The sequence below is a fragment of the Tiliqua scincoides genome, chromosome 6, assembly GCF_035046505.1.
Source record: "Tiliqua scincoides isolate rTilSci1 chromosome 6, rTilSci1.hap2, whole genome shotgun sequence".
In the NCBI taxonomy this organism is placed as follows: domain Eukaryota; kingdom Metazoa; phylum Chordata; class Lepidosauria; order Squamata; family Scincidae; genus Tiliqua; species Tiliqua scincoides.
The window spans coordinates 25450918-25460268 of NC_089826.1; the positions used below are offsets into that span (position 1 = coordinate 25450918).

General features: G+C 45.1%; 2 pseudogenes; both read right to left on the reverse strand.

Annotated features, from left to right (window-relative positions):
• Window positions 1–5149: 5149 nt before the first annotated feature.
• On the reverse strand, window positions 5150–5272 carry LOC136656578 (5S ribosomal RNA; annotated as a pseudogene).
• Window positions 5273–7036: 1764 nt separating this feature from the next.
• LOC136656602 (5S ribosomal RNA) lies at window positions 7037–7154 on the reverse strand (annotated as a pseudogene).
• Window positions 7155–9351: the final 2197 nt, after the last annotated feature.

A 9351-nucleotide genomic window follows, 5' to 3' on the forward strand; every position in this document is an offset into this window, starting at 1 on the left:
ATCTACTTTCACTGCTGTGGGGAGCCCTGATGCAGGTCATGCCGGGCTCCCTGCACCCCCAGGAGGCTGCAGGGGCTTGGGTATGTGTACCCAAGCCCCTGCAGCCCCCCTGAGTGGCGTGATCCTGGGGATCGCACTACTGCCTCCTCCCTGCCTCCAGGCTGCCCCCGCCCCTTAAGGGGGCAGGGGCCAGGGCCTGCAGGCTGGGGCGTTGCGATGCCCCAGTTTGAAAAACCCTACCCTACCTTAAGAAGGCCCCAGTGATTGCCCCTCCACCAGAGGATGCAGTGCATACCCCACTGGCACAACTGCACCAGCACTGGAAAATTGGATAGGATTGGGCCCTTAATCGCTCAACCCCTACCTTAAATCAGCCAATATATATATATAAAATAAATACAAAAGCAAATACAGGTTGGCCCTCGGTATTTAAGGGGATCTATTCAAGGACCCTCACACCCGCAGATATTCAGATCTGCAGGGGGGCTCAGAGGACCTCTGGATATGAGTGGAAGTGCCTTCCAGTCATGTCTGGAGGTGTTCTGAGATGCAGGGGTGGGGTCCTCCAGATGCAGGTTGGGACTAGCTGTAAGTCAAATCCGTAAGTCCCAAACTCGCAGATAAGAAGGGCCAACCTGTAATTATGAGAATCCCAAGAACCATGCAGTTGATTTTGTTCACCCAAAGGGGTTCCACTGGCCATTCTCAGATTGCAGCCCCACCATCACCATCACATTGCAAGCCTTTCAAAATAAAAGCAAGTTGCAAAAAGCTGCTTATGATATGACACGGTGATCTGCTCTCAAAGAAGAAGGTCAAAATGCCTGGCTCTTGGCCACTAGCCATTGCACATAACTCTAAATGTGAGAATCAAAGTATCAAAGATTATTACACATGCCACCAGATCCTATTCAGATTTACTTGAAAATAAGTTCCAGTGAGCTCAATGGGACATGTTCCCAAATACGTGTGCATAATATTACAGTCATAGATTTCTAATATCTTTCTGGTCTGTGGTCTAGGGAAAAAAAATTTATTGTGTACCAGAAATATATCACTTTGGTTTGGATTATTTATGCCGCTCATGGCATATAATACATGGACTTACATAACAATTAAACTAGATCAAATATCAATGTCCATTTTGTCCAGCCCAGGGGTGCCCAAACCCCGACCCTGGGGCCACTTGCAGCCCTTGAGAACTCCCAATGCGGCTCTCAGGGAGCTCCCAGTCTCCAATGAGCCTCTGGCCCTCTGGAGACTTGCTGGAGTCCGCACTGGCCTGACACAACTGCTTTCAGCGTGAGGGCGACTGTTTGACCTCTCACATGAGTTGTGGAATGAAGGCTTCCTCCACTGTTTGCTGTTTCATGTCTGTGATACAGTAGCGGCACCAAAGGAAAGGCCAGCCTTGCTTTTTGCAAGGCCTTTTTTAGGCCTTGAGCTATTGCAAGACCTTCATTCATTCATCTTTAATATATTCATTTATGTAAACGTATGTAAATTTATTCAGATTTGAATGTAAATTAATTCTTTTTTCCCCGGCCCCCGACACAGTGTCAGAGAGATGATGTGGCCCTCCTGCCAAAAACTTTGGACACCCCTGGTCCAGCCATTCAAGGACAGAGTCACCTTCATTGAAGAAGTCAGACCATGGGCCAGTATATGCCCTCAGTTTGCAGCCAGACACAATGTGGTATATGGTTTGGCGGGAAAACCCGCAATCATACTGTGGGGTAGATACTAGCCCCAATTTAAACATTGAGTCCTGGCAAACCCCATGTAGGGTACAGATCCTGTTCAAAGTTTGGTTTGGATATTGTGTGTTGAATACATGTTAAAAATTGTGCCACTAAATGGAGATTTTATTAATTTAAAAGCTCCTCTCAAAAGTCAGGTATGAGTTTTGTGTGGACAGCGTACAAACCAGCTCAGTTATGCACTTCTCATTCCTTTAATTGCAATGGGAGACATTTGGGTACACATTTCAATTGCCTATTAAAGTGAATAACAGTCCAATTCTATTCCTGGCAGTGGTGCTGGATGCAGCAGCAAAAAATGACTACCACTTAATCCAGAGGCCCCACCAGAGCCACCAGAAGTCTCCTCTGGGGAAGAGAACCTTAGTCCCTGAGAAAAGCCCCATGGTACTTCTCAGGTCTGTGCCGGCTGTATTGCCAGCGCAGACTTGAGAGCCTTTGGGTTGGGCTTCGCAACCTGCCATAAAGGATAGGATCCAGCAAAGCAGGGCTTTGCCAGTCCCACCTCTCTCCCGGGCCGGTTTCTCCCCTTTCCTGCCCTCCCCCACCCTCCTGTGTCCCAGAATGCCTCCCCCTGTCCCCGTCACCACCCAGAGCTCTTACCAAGCTCCAGGTGGCATCTGTCCAGTTCTTCTTCCTCTCTGGGTGTTGTGGATGTGCTTTACAGCACATTTGCAACACCTAGCACCAGAGCTGGAGCTCAGTGTCAGCTCTAGGCCCATAGGATTGTCCCCTAAGACTGCAAATTTTGTTTGGAGTCTGTTCCATTTGGGGATTTGTTTTACAAGTATGAATAAATAAATGAACTTTTCTTTTTAGAACAAAAGAAGGCTGAGTTTTGTTTCTTCTGTGCTTCATTCCAGCCTAGTAGATGAGCTCAACATAGACACAAGTGTGGTGAGCTCAGGGGATTTACCAAGCATCAATGAAAGCATTTCATTGTACACTCCAATGCTGTCATCCACAGTGAACTAACAAATATGATAGGTTTTTAACCTAATCCACCATGTCCTTGCCAAAGCTCCTTGTGTGTTACATCACCCTGCTGTGGGCCAAGAGTTGCTTTCCCCCAGATGGCCATCATGGAGCTGCTGACAGGTCTTCTGACGGAGACACCAGAGAACAGGAACTCTCCCGTTTATCTAGTACTACTGACAAAGGGAGGGAGAGCTGCTGATATTCATATGCAAAAGCACTCTATCAAGTATTACATACTGTCTGTGTTCTCAGAATGTTTTGGGTGTGATAAATCAGAGCACATGCTTTTTGACTTCTTCCTGTTTTTGTTACAGTGTAGAGTTTCTCCTCAGCTGAAATAAGGGTAACGGAAAAAGAGGTGAAAAAAGCCAAGTGTGACATCATCAACCAACTGGTAGCAGGAACGGAACAATAAATAATACTTTGTAGGGCTGTAAAAGTGAATCACAAATACTAGGTGCTCCATAATTCCTCTGATCTGTGCATTTGACCTGTTATGCAATCTGCATTATTAAATATCAAGCTAGCCTATTCATGTACTGAGGAAGATTGCTGTATGGAAAGTGGTAAAATGTGACACAGAGGATGATCAAAATTAAGCTTGTTTAAGCAAGGTTCCATTCCAACTGAAAGCTTCATTGCTACCAAGTTTCTTCACTGTACCCTTCCATTTCGGTAAAATTTAACTGACAGTGGCATCAGTGAGGTCTCACAAAGAGCCTCCATTAGACCGTCAGCATTTTGGCACTGACCCAACTACATGGCAGAGGTCTCCAAAACCCGGCCCCCCTGGCCTGCGGCAAGCCTCTATCTGGCCCATGGCCAGCCTCTGATCCCCTGAGAGCCTCTGGCCCAGCTGACCAAACACAACCAGAGTTGTGCTTGTGGGGTGGGGGAATGGGGGTCCATGTAAGTGTGTGTTTTATTTCTTGGGCTGTGTTCATGCTTGGAGAAGTCCTGGGCATTTGAGCCAATTCATTTATTCATTCATCTAAGTTCCTTCTCTAATGTATTTATTTAAATTTTATATTTAATTTTTTTTCTGGCCCTTGACACTGTGCCAGATATTTGATGTGGCCCTTCAGCCAAAGAGTTTAAAGACCCCTGCTTCATGGGAAATGTAGTGCTCATGCCTTCTGATCTCCTAGTACAGGGGCGTCAAACTTGTTTTACATAGCGAACCTAATAGCATTCATGGAGTCTGCCGAGGACTGGAAGTGACATCATTAAGCAGGAAGTGATGTCGTTACACCGATGGTGGCCAGAAATTAACACTGTGTTACTCATGTAGAAACTCATTAGCTGAAAATGACAGAAGAGAAAAATGTGCAGATCTTGATTCTTTTTAAGATATGGGAAAGCCCAATTATCATGCAGGCCACCCTTTCATTAGCTTTGCTTCTGCCAAGGTGTGATTTTACAGCTCTGAGCAGGTTGTCTGTGAAGTTACACCTTAGCAGACGTGGCACTGCTGAAAAGGTGCTGTGCGTGATATGGTGCTTCCAGCATCTTCCTCCTTGCAGTACCTTGGCAGCATCTTCCTCTCTCACCCCTCTCGGTCTGCCCCTTTCTCTGTATTCCTTGCCTTCTGAGGCCTCCTTCCTCCCAGAGCCTCAGCAGAAGTAGTGCTGCTGAAAGAATAATGCTGGGAGAGCCCAATTATCACATGGGCCAGATAAGGAGCTTCTGTGGGCCATATCTAGCCTGGTGGCCTTATGTTTGACACCCCTGTCCTAGCAGATTGAAAAGTTTCTATAGCACTGTATCTCCTACAGTTCTCTGGCCATGGAATGTTGCTGTGGCAGCACTGAATGTCCAATGGAGATGCATAGGAAGGCCTGTTAAGTTTAGATGGGAAAAGAAAAAAGACGGCTGCACTGGGAGGCCTGGCACTGGGCCCAGTCAATTATGAGTTGGATCTGAAGTTCAAAAAGGGATTGAGCTAACTCATAATGGTCTTGCTGTTTCTGAACTGAGGCAATTCATTTTTTAACACCACAAATTCGGAACTTTGGCACTGCCGCTGCAAACAGGGTTGAAGGGAAGTAATCTGATCTGAAAACTACTTACTCAAAAGTAATTCCCACTAAGTTGTATGGGCCTTGATTTCATTTGTATGGGCCTTGATTTCATCTAAGTATGCTCATGCATAAATGTGCCACCCTAGTGATGTGGTACTATTAGTGCCTAACAATCCTACATTTTTAAAATCAGAATCTGCCTTATTCAGCGGCATCTGGGAAGTACTGATTATGGACATTTTCACTGGGATAAAAGAAACATGAATTATAACTGCAATTTCAGGTACAATTTTAGATTTTTTGCTTTCCACCTGTGTCTACAAAATTAATATAGTGGCACTTGACACCAGACATGGTTGGCAACCTTCAGTCTCGAAAGACTATGGTATAAGCCTGCAGCACCCAGTATTCCCAGGCGGTCTCCCATCCAAGTACTAACCAGGCCTGACCCTACTTAGCTTCCAAGTTCAGATGAGATCAGGCACCTACAAGGTAATAGTTGCTGCTCCAGACAATTTGTTCTACTAATGACTATACAGCCAGGATTGTTAATCTGCTACTGATTCAGCTCAATCCTATCCAAGGCTGGCCTGCTCGATGTAGGGCTGTTGATGCAGCAGCCGTTGCATCCTGCAGGCCAGCTGGCGCCTGGGCAGTGGCGGAGGTGTAAGTAAATAAATCTCTTACTACCCTGGGCCCTAATGGGCCTATTTGGATCTATTCCAGCTATTTTACTGACATAAATCCAGTAGGTCCAAGGGGATGTGTTGGGCCTGGACCAGTGGCTCTGGATCTCGTGGACATGGCTGTCACTGAGATCTGCCCCCAGCTCATTCAGCTCCTTGCCCTGGCCTACCCACCATCCACCATCAACTTACCCAGCACAGTGGACAATCTGTGGTCTGTTGTTGCCCTTGCACACCCACTGGGCATTTTTGTACAGGCGGCTGCTCTGCTGGGCGCCTGATGTTCCGGCAGCCTGCTGGATAAACTAAGCGGATCATGATATCTGGCAACATAACCCACCAAAAGGATTGAGTCACTAATGACATCATCTGATAGAAAGATTGACCAAACCCATTCCATGAATGCAGCTGAACCTCAGAGTTTTCAAATTGATCTCCTTCATGCTTCCATCCGACAGAATTTGAAGTGGGGGAGAGAAAATGGTAATCTTAATCCTTCCAAATGCATGGGTTATTTCGATAAAAGAACCAGTTATCCCGAAGAGAACAAAACTCTTAGATGAGGTGACTCCATCAAACACTAAATACACTCAGCGGCCTTGTCTTCCTGTTAAAGGGCAGCTGAAACAGTCTGCTCCATTTTATGGAAATTAGATGCAGCTGTTGCACTCCTGGCAAGTTTTGCTTCTAGAAATACTGGATAGCCCTCCTCTATAAATATTGCTGCCAATACATAGCTAGTTATATCTTTGTTTGTTTAAAACCAATATAAATGGATCATTCTTCCCTCCCACTCCCCCCCCAACATGAGCTTTTGGAAAGATGAACTCTGCATGTCCCATTCATCCTCTCTCCCTCTATTTGGCTGACTGAAGGATTTCAGTTTTGGATTAGCCCTTGTTTGAAACTTGCATGTTAACATAAGAAGAAGTGGGTTACACTGCTGCTGAGAATTGGCTCAAGGCTGAAAAGAAACAAAAAGGCACATTGTATCTCTCGGAATAATGTATATTCTGGGATTTTTAAAACTGGCTTACAGGAGAAGTGAAGGTACTCACACATTCACTTATTATTATTATTATTATTATTATTATTATTATTATTATTATTATTATTATTATTAACAGTATTTATATACCACTTTTCAACTAAAAGTTCACAAAGCGGTTTACAGAGAAAAATCAAATAACTAAATGGCTCCCTGTCCCAAAAGGGCTCACAATCTAAAAAGATGCCAAGGAATACCAGCAGGTAGCCACTAGAACAGACAGTGCTGGGGTGAGGTGGGCCAGTTACTCTCCCCCTGCTAAAAAAAGGAGCACCCACTTGAAAAAGTGCCTCTTACCCAATTAGCAGGGGTAAATGCCTGGTCATGCACCAAAATGCCTGGTCATTGTAAATTAAGGTGCCCTATAAATATATATGCCATGGATATGATGAACATGTTGTAGAGTCTCACATGTTGTGCGCATTTATAACTTAGCCGTCATGTACCCAGGCCTCCTGTTGCTCTTCCGGTCCCAATCCTCTTCTTCTGCAAAGAATCACTAAAATTGGTTGGCAACCTTCAGTCTCGAAAGACTATGGTATAAGCCTACAGCACCTGGTATTCCCAGGCGGTCTCCCATCCAAGTACTAACCAAGCCTGACCCTGCTTAGCTTCCGAGATCAGACGAGATTGGGCATGTGCAGGGTAACTGAAATTAGGCTCAGTGGTATGACAATTTTCAACAAGATAATTTGACCATTTGATGGCGCTCACTAGGAATTTCCCTACCAAATTTCATTTCACTGGATCAAATTGTCTTCACTTTATAATAAATTATATTGTCAACTCTCATAATTGTGGAGCACTGCCTGAGCTCTCTGCCTTAACTATACAGCTACTCCTGTGCTTCTATAGTATGCAGCATTCTCTTTATGGTGTGAATTGTCATTATAGTCTACAACAGTGGTTTCCAAACTTACCTAGGTCACGTTGCCTCCACAGCCTCTTCTTCCAAGCTCAGCCAGGCACTGCTATTTTATATCTCATGAAATTTTGCAAGATCCAAGATGGTATTGGCAAAATCTCATGATATTTCATGAGATCCAAGGCGGTGGCACCCTAATTCTATGAGATTTGGGTGCTGCCATCTTGGATCTCATGAGATTTCGCAAGATCCAAGATGGCAGTGCCTAGGGGAACAGGTAGGAAAGGCAACAGGACATCCTGAAGCACCCCTGTGAGTGTGCTGCAGCACCTTAAGGTGTCGTGATGCACAATTTGGGAACCTCTGCTCTACAATATTAAATGTGAATGTCATCTTGGCCTTACTAAGGAATGGCTCATAACCAGGGCTAAATTTGTTGGCAGACTCAACATCAGCATTTGTTTTCCAGAGTTCAGCATACTTGTAGGACATAAAAGTAACTCTGTGATAGGAAGCCGCCTTCTACTGAATCAGACCATTATGACCAAATCCTAACCAACTTTCCAGCACTGGCATAATTGTGCCAATGGTATGTGTGCTGCATCCTGCAGTTGGGTGTCACTCACAGAGGCCTCCTCAAAGTAAGGGAATGTTTGTTCCCTTACCTCGGAGCTGCATTGCCCTTATGCGTGCACTGGAAAGTGGGTTAGGATTGTGCCCTTAGTTATCTAGGCCTGATTCAGTATAATACAAGTGGACCCTCATTATTCACAAGGGTTCCATTCCTGGAACACATGTGAATACTGAATTTCGCGTGAAACCAAGTCACATAAAATTCTGGGACCGCCAAGCTCCGAATGCAACTGGAGGCTTCCTCTGGTCGCGTCTGGAGCTGTTCTGTGGAGGCCATGTGCAGCCTCCACGGGCCTCAAAATGGTCTCTGGAGGTCCTAAAAGGGCATTTCTGGTTTTCCAGCAAAAGCTTCAGAGGCCACTTCTCTAGAGGCAACTGAAGCTTTAGCTGGAGGGCTCAGATGGGGCCAAGTCTGGCTCCACACAGGTCCTGGGGACCCACGTTGAGCCAGATTCGCAAATAAAAATTTTGCGAATAAAGAGGCTCCACCTGTACATCTGAACACAACACTGATACACCTAGGTTCATATTGTCTGGCAACAGCATTTAAGAGTTCCAGACATTAATTTTTCTCTACCTTGAAGAGGCCAGAGATGGACTCTTGAACCTTCTGCATGTAAAGAATGTGCTCTATCACTGAAGAATGTGCTCTATCCCTCTATCTATGACGTTTCCCCAGACCATAACATTGAATTGCACCCAAATGGAAACCGATCTCAAATATATGTGGATTACCAAGGATCTTCAAATTCCTATGGGCATTTAGAAATATGTTGTGGTGTTCCAGCTATTGTGAGATAATTCAGAAAGAAAAGAGATTAGTTCTGTTTCTTAGTTCATAACAATGGCAGAAAGACATATAATCTTTCAATGCAGCTGATGTTCTCCAAGATGAGAAGTCTCAGAGCTCACTGACACAAAATAGCTCCAAAGAAATATTTATTTATATTTTGCTATCAGGATAATTTTGAATTTAATCACATTTCTTCACAAATTATGGCTAAGCTTATTTTGTCATATGAAGTGTCTTCAATTTCACTGGAATTGTTACTTACGGCCCAATCCTATGAGGCCTCAGATGATGTGCTGAGAGCCAGAGTGGTATAGTGGTTTAGGAGCTGGACTTAGACCTGGAAGATCCAGGTTTGAATCTCACCTCAGCCATGAAGCTTCCTGGGCCAGTCATTTTTTCTCAGCCTCACCTACCTCGCAGGGTTGTTGTGAGGACAAAAGGAGGGGAGCGGTTGTGTACACCATCTTGAGCTCCTTGGAGGGTGACCTTGGACCAGGATTGCAGCTTTGTGTACTGAGGGGCCAGCAGCTCCACACACCAGCCACTAATGGCCCATACCAGAGCTGG